Here is an 11,417-nt window from a genome sequence, read left to right as displayed (position 1 = left end):
TAGGTCACATTGCAAGAAAATGCTCACAGGCCAGAGGGGGTCAAGGGGACGCAACACCTAGTTCTTACGTAGTGCAGGAAAACTCGCACCCTCAGTTGTCATGAGCCACACAACTCGAGGGGAGGAAGCTGGCTCACCAAAAGAGACTCCAGACAGAAGCAGGATCTTAGAGCGTGCAGTCGGAGAATGTAAAACTGTTGAGGTGAAACTACGAGGTGTTACAGTGTCCTGCTTACTTGACACTGGTAGCCAGGTCAGTACAATTTCTGAGAGTTTTTTCAGGGAACACCTGTCAGTGAAAGGTGAAGACATTCACCCGGCATTTGAGTGGTTAAAGATCACTGCAGCTAATGGATTAGACATACCCTATATGGGCTATGTGGAGCTTGATGTAGAAGCCATGGGTCTGACTATCCCAGAGCGAGGTTTTCTGATAGTTAAGGATTCTGAACACTCTTCCTCTGTTCCAGGTCTAATAGGGATGAACATTGTCAAAAAATGCAGAGAGCTAGTACACACTGAGTTTGACACCACACTGCAGGAGAGGTTTGACTCAAACTGGAGAGAGGCTTTTAATCATCTTCATGCAGTACATGCAACAGACAGACTCTCTTTCACTAGGGTAGCTGGTAAGGATGTAGTCCATATACCTGCTTCATCTGCTGCTACAGTTATGGCTAGGGGACTCAGGACCGTGAGTGAGGATGGTTCTTTTTTGTTGCTGGAGTCTGTGGGTGTCCCCGTTCCTGGAGGTTTGGTTGTTGTGCCTACTTTGGTTTCATCGGGCAATCACATTTTTCCAGTCCGAGTCATGAACATGTCTGATGAAGATATCTGGCTAGGGCCACGGACTAGGCTAGGGGTTTTGACTCAGGTAGACTGTGTGAAAAGTGATGAGCTTTGTGAGGTACAGTTCCAGAGAATCTCAGCAGACACTGAACAAGTGAGTATCAGTGAACACCCCGAAACACCGACAGATGTGCAGGAAATTCTCGGCAAGCTCAATTTTTGTGGTAGCCCAGAACAGCAAGCACAGCTGACTTTGTTACTGGAGAAGTACTCTTTTGTGTTTGCAACAGAAGATGAAGATCTAGGCCACACTGACAAAGTACAACATGATATCCATCTGACAGATGACATACCTGTAACACAGCCATACAGACGAATCCCACCCACACAGTACAGTGAAGTCAGGGAACATATTGGCAAGCTGCTTAAAAAAGGGGTCATTCAAGAAAGCTCTAGTGCTTATGCTTCGCCCATAGTACTAGTGAGAAAGACAGATGCTAGTCAGCATGGATTAGGCGCTGTATTGTGTCAGCAGCAAGGTGACACCAGACGTGTCCTAGCATATGCTAGCCGCAGACTACGCCAGGCTGAGAAGAATGACCGAAATTATAGTAGCATGAAGTTGGAGTTGCTTGCCTTAAAATGGGCAGTTGCTGAAAAATTCAGGGGTTACTTGCTTGGTTCAAAGTTTGTTGTCCTGACTGATAACAATCCCCTCTGCCACCTCAAGACAGCCAAGTTAGGTGCTATAGAGCAGAGGTGGGTAGCGCAACTGTCTGTTTTTGATTTCGAGGTTAAGTACCGTCCTGGTTGCAGTAATACCGCCGCAGATGCTCTCTCTAGGCAGGAGTTTGCAGGGGAGCCTGAAACAGACCCTGACTCGGATTTTGACGACTGTATCACTGTGTGTAACCTGATTGAGCGAGGAACAGTTCTGGATCCTGGTCTTGTCTCTAGAGGTCTGGAGTGTAACAAAGTGAGACAGATCCGTGCTGGGGAGTCGAGGTCTGGTGAGACAGGTACTAAACAGGGCAACACCCCCACACTGCCAGGTTATACCAGAGAGGAGCTGGTAGGTTTTCAGGCCGGTGACCCCACCCTAAAAGAGTTTAGGGCATTTTGGGATCGGGGGAGGAGGCCATGTCCCAGAGAGAGAGCAGCCCTGTCTAGTCAAGTGAAAAGATTGTTGAAACAATGGAGATGCATACAACAACGAGAAGGGTTGTTGTACAGGGTTATCACAGACCCACGTCATGGAGAAGTGTGGCAGTTACTCGTGCCTAGTTGTTTGAGGGACCAAGTTCTAGAAAATGTACATAACAACATGGGACATCAGGGCATAGAGCGCACTGTAAACTTGCTAAGAGGGAGGTGTTTTTGGGTAGGGCTATGCGAGGATGTTGAAAGCTGGGTTAAAAACTGCGAGCGGTGCATTTTGACCAAGATGCCTCAGCCAAAAATCCATGCTCCAGTTCAGGCATTCCTGGCCTCCCGACCTCTAGAAGTGGTGGCTGTTGATTTTACAGTGTTGGAGGCAGCTTCAGATGGCCGTGAAAATGTCCTTGTTGTGACCGATGTGTTTACAAAGTTCACACAAGCGTATGCTACCAAAGACCAGAAGGCTGACACTACAGCTAAAGTTTAGCTCAGGGAGTGGTTCATGAAATATGGGGTCCCAGAGAGACTGCACTCAGACCAAGGTCGAAATTTCGAGAGTGAAATTATAGCAGAGCTGTGCAAACTCTATGGGGTCAAAAAGACACGGACAACTCCCTACAGGCCACAGGGAAACGGTCAGTGTGAAAGTTACAATCGCACACTCCATGACTTGTTAAGCACACTCCCACCAGAGAAAAAAAAGTGTTGGCCAGAGCATCTGTCTGAAGTAGTATATGCCTATAATCTCACTCCTCATTCCACCACAGGGTACTCGCCTTATTATTTGCTTTTCGGGGTACAGCCACATCTCCCAGTAGATGCTTTATTAGGGCGTGAGTGTGTGTCAGACAGGAAGCAGGATTGGTTGTCTGTTCATCAGGAGAGACTCAGACAGGCACACGACAGAGCCAGAGAGTACTCAGAGCAGAAGGCAGCTGAGAGGATCTCACTGCAAAATGAGAAGGTGTATTGTCCTCCTGTGGACATTGGTCAGTTGGTTTTCCTATGTCACAGACCCCCAGGTAGACATAAGATTCAGGACACATGGACCTCAACAGTCTACAAGGTAGTTGACATCCAGGGTACCACACACACCGTTGAACCTTTTGAGAGAGGTCCCATTAAAAGAGTTCATAGGTCAGAGTTGCGACCTTATGCAAAACCAGTTCCCAAACCAAGAACTAGAACTAGGTTACAGACCACTACACAGCCTGTAGCTGAGGATGAGCCTGAGTCACCTGAGACTGATTTTGTTATTGTTGAGGAAGTCATCCCTCGCCGGCTTGTGCAAGTACCTAACCTGCCTCTTGCAGCAGAAAGTGTTAGTTTACCTGTGACAGCACCCACAGATGAGAGTGACGGTGAAGGACCTGAGGAAGGTTATTCAGATATGAGAAATTGTGGCACAGAAACAGAATGTGTTAATGATGTGCATCCAGACGTTAGCGACAGTGACTTGCCCATTATTGAAAACAGGGACAGGCCCGCACCAACAGATGATGCTGGTGGAGCAGAACGTAGAACCTATGCACCTAAACCTGCCATTAGGAAAAGCAAGCGGGAAATGGCTGGATCTCATTCAAACCCATTTCATCTGCCAAAGTCAGCCTGTAATGCAGTCTCAGTCAGCACAGACATGGTCTCTAAGGTTTTGACAAGCCTGGGTGCTGCTCTCTTTGAAAAGGCCTTGCAGAGAGTATTTGAGTCAGTTCATGTTTCGTAGTCACCGAGGACGTTGACTATATTTGCAGGGGAGTATGTAGCCGGGTGGTAAATCTGTTAAATATGTTAAATGATTTTCCACTTAAATTTAGTATAGTTTAACTGTTAATATATGTAATTGTTACACTGTCAAGCCATGTAAAATGTCATTTTATGTATTTAAATTGTGAAGCAGATTGTGAGTGTATTTTTATAGTTTTGGTTGTCATTGCATGTTTTGACCAGTAAGTGGCAGTGTTGCGGACTTTTATTGTAACTCTGTGCAAGTTATCCAAGTGCATCTTGGGTATTCTTTCTTTTTTTCTTGTGTGAAGCACCTGAAGATTGTGGTGTGACGGTGCTCTGACTCCGTAGTAAGTAGGGGTAAATATCTTGTGAAATATACCTGTAACATTATTCCAAACAATATTGTATGTCGGTAATTTGACAAGATGGTTTGATTTAGACACTACTGGAGTTGATGTTCGGTGATTTTGGGCGCGAGCCGTCGACCACTGTTCGCCATTGCAGGCATGACAAGGTAATGTTGGCGTGCATAAAGCCACACCATGCCATTGTATTTGGGCAGTAAGGGAAATGTAAAGGTTTTATATGCATTTTAATTCTGTTTAAAGGTAACTGACAGAGTGAGAAGTTGCGCGGTCTTCAGGAAGTTCCACATGTCTTTGTTAAACCCTGTTTAACATACATAGTCCACTGCCGTATTTTGTACCATATGTTGTATTTTGTATTTATTATTTTCCTTTTAAAATCTTTTCTGTTAAACTTGCCACATCTGTGAACATTTATGAGCTGTTTGCTCGAAAGACACAGGAATTTATGCACTCAGTAAAACGATCTGCATTCGAAGGTTCAAACAATAAAATTAAAGCTACAAGAACCCCGGAAGTAATTGTGTCCTGTGTGGTATCTAATTCCACGGTCTACACGACATATTAAAGGCGACCCAAGTAATCCGACATCTCAAAAACCGCTTGATCAAAAAATCTGAAATTTGGTATACTTATACTTGGACCCATTTGGCTACATTGTCTAAAGTGCTGATTAGCTTGATTACAAAAATGGCTGCCAAACAGCCAATCAAAATTCAGCAGCTAATATCTGCTAGTGTGAACGGCCAATCTTCATGAAATTTGATAGGCTTATTCTTTGTGGCACATAGAAGCCATGTACCAAATATGAAACAGATCGGACACATGGCGGCTGCAATACTGCTTGGACCCCATTAATCGCCGCTTGCGGCTATATTTATTATTATTATTATTATTATTAATATTATTATTATTATTACCATTATTGTTATTATTATTATTATGTTTAGTATTGTTGTTGTCATTGTTATATTATTATTATTAGTTCTATTATTATATTATTATCATTGTTGTTATAGAGCTTATGTCCCAGCTGGCAGATCAGTCACTGTGAAACAGAGGGAGGTTTTTGTACGGCTCTCTATCACCGTGTGAACACAGCCTGACTATTGATACTATGGAGACTCTGACAGTAGTAAACTGCTGTATCCTCAGCTTGGACTCCACCGATGGTCAGGGTGAAGTCAGTCCCAGACCCACTGCCACTAAACCTCGATGGAGTTCCAACATCTTGACCCCTTTAGTGGGCGAAACACCTCACCATATCCAAAACTCCATTGATTTCGAGGACAAGGTCCAAGGCGTAAAACTGGAACCGGATGAAACCATGGTATCCTACGACGTGACCTCTTTATTCACCTGCATCCCAACCATGAAGGCTTTGGAAACTGTGAGGCAACTTTTGCTACGTGACAACACCCTCCACAATAGGACCAACCTCAGCCCAGACCAGATTTGCCAACTACTGGACCTTTGCCTGAACACTACATATTTCCAATTCAGGGGCCAGTTTTACAGACAGAAACACGGCTGTGCAATGGGCTCACCGGTATCTCCCATTGTGGCCAACTTATATATGGAAGAGGTAGAACACAGGGCACTGAACTTCTTCAGAGGAACACCTCCGAGCCACTGGTTCAGATATTTGGACGACACATGGGTCAAAATCCAAACATAAGAGGTGTAAGCGTTTACCAAACACATCAACTCAGTGGACAAGAACATTAACTTCACAAGGGAAGACGTAAAGTACAACAGTTTGCACTTCTTGGACTGTGACGTCCACATTGGGGAAGACAGGAGCCTCCACATTGGGGTTTACAGGAAACCTACACACACAGAACAATATCTACTTTTCGACTCACACCACCCTCTGGAACACAAACTGAGCGTCATCAGAACTCTGCAACACAGAGCTGATAATGTGCCCAGCAGCACTCAGGCCCAACGGGAAGAACACAAACACCTGAGGGAAGCTTTAAAAACCTGCGGCTACCCCAGTTGGACCTTTATGAAAACATAACACGTTCCAGAAAGACCAACCAGGTGAGCGATGAGGAGAAGAGGAACACAAGGAATAACATAGTCATCCCGTATGTTTCTGGGGTCTCCAAGAAACTCAGGAGAATGTTTAACAAACAGCGCATCCCCGGTATACTTCAAACCCAGCAACACACTCCGACAAAGACTGGTTCATCCCAAAGACCGGGTACCACACACCCGGAAAAGCAATCTGGTGTATGCTGTACAATGCAATGAGGATTGCACTGACCTATACATAGGAGAAACCAAACAACCACTACACAAACGGATGGCCCAACAGAGAAGGCCAAACTCCTCAAGACAAGACTCAGCAGTCTATCTACACCTAAAGGAGAAGACACACTCCTTCCAGGACAGCAACATACACATTTTGGACAGGGAAGATAGATGGTTTGAAAGAGGGGTGAAGGAAGCCATCTATGTGAAACTGGAAAAACCATCCCTCAACAGAGAAGGAGGTCTGCCACACCACCTACCTCCCACTTACAATACCGTCCTTTCATCTCTACCCAGGAGACTCAAGAAGCCTTAGCCTCCAAGAACAACAGTCGCTCACTAACGGCTCCAAACGACTCATGACCACTGAATGGAGCACTAACGAAGTCAAAACTAACACCTCCAACGACCGTCGCTGCTTAACATCGGATCACAGAGAGCCATTGACATCAATAGCTCTGATAACGACTCCAAAGAGGATAGATATCTGAGTTTCATCACCAGCCAGTCAGACTAGCTTGGTCTAGTCAGAAAGGCACGAACTGATGAAGCCTCTTGGATGAGAGGCGAAACGTCTTCACGGATATGTACCAAATCCAGCTGCACTCGATTCAATTCCTTTGGACAACCATGACCTGGATGAATGAGAACATTCACAGACTTCCTGTAGTGTGGTATTCTAACACAGGTAGAAGGTTTTCTCTGCAGCATTGTGAGGATGTTTTGGGGACGCTGTTGAGGTAGCAGATTATATAATTTTATTTTATGAAACATTACCATAGTGTCTCAAAATAAAGGAATAACATTCTCACTGCAACATTCATAAAATGTTTGAGGATGCTATTGAGGCTGAGATGATGGAACATTTCCTATAACATGTTCCTGTCATGTGATATAATAACAAGGTCTCGGTCAAGGTCACATTTATTTTTAGAGCAACTCAACACCAAGCCAGGTTTGTGCCAAAGTGCTTTACAACCATCAGAATTGAGCAACAGTAATCATAAAACATAAGTACATACGTACACACATGCATCATCATCATCATCATCATCATCGGCGGTCACTCGAAGCGAGTATGACTGTCCTCTCAATTGGTTTGTCTACTTGTGGGTCTTCAGATGGTTGTAGAGGCAGATCTGCGATCCACATACTTTGGTGCAGTGTGGACAGGGGAAAGTGGTGGTGGTTGGTGGTGGTGGTTGAGTCTTGTTCTCTGTCTCCTTGTGGTGCTGTGGTTTTTTCTCTGCAGCACAGTGGAGCTCCATTTCATGACATGCAGCTACCTCCTGCACGGATTTCTGCCAGGAGCATCTATCCAGTGCAATGTCTTCCCAGGTGCTCGATGTGATGGTGAATTTCTTCAGACTGGGCTTGATATTGCCCTTGAAACGTTTTTTTTCTTTTGCCTGCCGGGAGCTCACTGACCTTCCTTCAGCTGGGGTACAGGATCTCTTTGGGGAGACGTGTGTTGGACATGCGGATGACACGGCCTGTCCATCAGAGTTGGTGCTGCATTATTGTGCTGGTGATGCTAGTCATGTTGGCTTCTTCCAGAACACTGATGTTGGTGCGTCTGTCCTTCCAGCTGATCCTCAGCATCTTTCATAAGGATCTTTGGCGGTATTGTTCCAGGACTCTCAGGTGCCTGCTGTAGGTGGTCCATGACTCTGCTTCATACAGCAGGGTGGGGGGAACCACCCCTCTGTAGACCAGGAGTTTTGTTTGGGCCTTTAGGTCTCGGTCTTCAAAGACTCTTACTGAGTCTGGCATAAGCACCACTGACACAACTCAGGAGATGGTTGACCTCAGACTCGATGTCAGTTTATGAGGAGAGAAGGCTGCCGAAGTAGGAGAAGTGATCAATGTCTTCAATAAACACATACATACGTATCTCTTTTAAAAGAGTTGTGAGTACACATTTTAATGCAAGCACAAAAACATATACTACACTATGCACTTATGTGTTCCGGATGTGCTGGAAAGTCCGAAATTTCAACTTCTTACTGGAGAAATGGGGTCGTCTGGTCCTTTAAGTTGAAGTGTGAAACTCAGAGCGTTTATTTTCAGTCTGTAGGTCACCAAGATGCACTTATTAGAGCTCAGCAAGTCTGTATAGCATAATAGTACACAGCATTATTCACAATGTCTTCTCTTAAATACATATAACTTTGATTTTCAACATTGAATGGTCTCAAACTTTATGAAAAATAAAAACTGTGTATTAAATGGCCAAACACAAGTTTGAAACATTAATTTACAACACAGCTGATACATTTCTTTGGTAATGGGCCAGTTTACATTGCCAAATATTACTGACATAATGCCAGCCATATTAACGTCAGTCTCTTGTGGGTGTCCATATTTGTCCCCTGTTATTTCCAGTCTGGCCACTGGGAGGTGCAGCACTTCTTTGTGTGTCCAACCAGCTAGAATTTCTGACGTCAGACATCAAGTGGAACACAACTTAACTGTTTCAACACAGTTTAAAACAAAAAAGTACCATGATGCAACAGCACATGTGTCCATGCCCCTGTCTTAGACTTAGACTGACTTAGACTTAGACTGAAATGGATGATCCGCAGTGACGACCCCTAACAGGAGCTGCCGAAAGTAGTAGCAGTAGTATTAGTAGCAGTAGAAGTAGTAGTAGTAGAAGTAGTAGTAGTAGCAGTAGTGGTAGTAGTAGTAGTAGTAGTAGCAGTAGTAGCAGTAGTAGTAGTAGTAGTAGTAGCAGTAGTAGCAGTAGTAGTAGTAGCAGTAGTGGTAGTAGTAGTAGTAGCAGTAGTAGCAGTAGTGGTAGTAGTAGCAGTAGTAGCAGTAGTAGCAGTAGTAGTAGTAGTAGTTGCAGTAGCAGTAGTAGTAGTAGTAGTAGTAGTAGAAGTAATAGTAGTAGTAGTAGTAGTAGTAGTAGTAGACTGTAGCTTCAGTTAGCACCCAGTCTTGTTCTCGCCTGTTTGTTTCTTATTGGTGCACAGATCTTCTCAGACAATACTTGATTTGGGATTAAGTTCATCTCTGGACACAACAATCAGGAATGTTAGACAATAGCAACTGATTTCAGGGAGGTTATTTGTATACTTGGCGCCATCCTGTGCTTTACCTGTGCCCCTGTCCAGAGGGTTACTGGTTGTGTCAGGGAGGGTATCCAGCGTGAGTTTTGTCAAATCGTTTTGCTGATTAAAAAAAAACAAGCAAAATAAATAATAACAATAATAATGATAATAATAATAATGATGATGATGATGATGATGATAATAAAACATTTTATCTGTGGGCACCTTACAGAACACAGTAAAAAACAAGCAGCACTGTATCAGACAGCAGAGCATCAAAACAAAGCAGGTAGACAATAAGAAGTTAACACAACAGATAAGTATAACATCATCATCTGCACCAAACTCAATGAAGCGTGGATCAGACTGAATATGCCAGTTTGAAAAGGTGCGTTTTGAGATGAGATTTGAAGGTTGAAAGAGAGTCAGTCTTGTGACTGTCTTGTGGGAGAGAGGTCCATAGGCGGGGGGCAGAATGACTGAAGGCTCTAGACCCCATGGTAGTCAAGCGGGCCAAAGGTGCAGTGAGTTAGAGAGCAGAAGAGGATCTGAGAGTGTGGGAGGGCGTGTGGATATGAAGGAGTTCAGAAAGATACGAAGGAGCTAGGTTATTAAGGGTCTTAAAGGTGAGGACAAGACCAGACCGGATCTGTCAAGGCCTGGGTTAACAACGGCCTCCATTGATGCTGCGCCCAGTTTCCATCAGTACGATGGAAACTGTAAAATCCACTGTGGTGACCCCTGAGAAACAGTAAACAAGCTGAAAGACAAACAAGAAGATCTGCATATGTAGGGGAGCTTGTATTTGGACATAAATGAAAAACCCTGAGAGAAGTTCTTTTTTCTTCCAGTTTCATCATGAACTGGATTTGTGTTCGAGTGTGTGAACGGTATAATCTGAATATCATGAAATCAAAGCTTGACAATTTCACATAACTTCTCAAGGTGTTACGAAGTGTCATAGAGTGTTCTTAATCCAAGATCATTTCTTCTTCATCTAATTTGGCATTAGTCACAGAAGGTGGTGGTGACTACTGTAATAAGTGGCTGGAGCACACACAAGACGGTGTGTCCTCACAGGACATGATATACACATCTGCTACTAACAGCAGTCTCACCAGGAAGCTCATTTGCATAGAGAGGACACTTCTTATTTGAAGGACATGCTTCAGTGCTCATGAAACCTTTATAACTCTGCAAGTCCAAAGCAAAGCCACCGACACTTGTTCATTGTGACAGCAAAGGTAAAAACCATGTGTTGGAGCAGCATTTTCATCCTGACATGTGCTGCCTTTATTCAAGGTAAGACCGGCAGAGATGATTCACTGTCTTCCTTGTTTTCCTCATCTCAACTTTTCCTCTCCTGAAAGAACTTTCTCTGATCTCACCAGTTTGTGTTTCCCCACCTGCACATTGTTTCTACCAAGTCCCTGTTTGTGTTTTACACTGTTGAGTTTCAGTTAAAACAACACCTGAAAAAAGGAATTCTATGTGTTTATGTGATGTAATGAGTAACACATCTGTCCTTTCACAGAGATTTCCAAATGTACATGTGAGAGAATGAAGGCCTTCACTTTCAGTCTGTTTGTGTGTTTCTGTTTTCAGGATCAAGCAGTCAGGTCACTGTGACTCAGACTCCTTCAATGAAAGCTGCCAATGTAGGAGAATCAGTCAGTCTGGCATGCAAACTGAGTCAACCTGCTTTTACTGGTTGTAAGAATGGCAGGACACCCTGTATCTCCTGGTACCAACAGAAACCTGGAGAAACTCCTAAACACCTCATTTACTGGGCAAACACTCTTCAGTCAGGAACTCCATCGAGGTTTAGTGGCAGTGGGTCTGGGACTGCCTTCACCCTGACCATCAGTGGAGTCCAGGCTGAGGATACAGCAGTTTACTACTGTCAGAGTTCCCACTATATCAATAGTCAGTGGGTGTTCACACGGTGATAGAGAGCCGTACAAAAACCTCCCTCTGTTTCACAGTGACTGATCTGCCAGCTGGGACATACGGTAAGCTCTATAACAACAACATCACCATTAATAACAGTAATGATAATAAC

The sequence above is a fragment of the Lampris incognitus genome, chromosome 11, assembly GCF_029633865.1.
Source record: "Lampris incognitus isolate fLamInc1 chromosome 11, fLamInc1.hap2, whole genome shotgun sequence".
NCBI classification, from domain to species: domain Eukaryota; kingdom Metazoa; phylum Chordata; class Actinopteri; order Lampriformes; family Lampridae; genus Lampris; species Lampris incognitus.
This window is presented reverse-complemented; position numbering follows the sequence as displayed.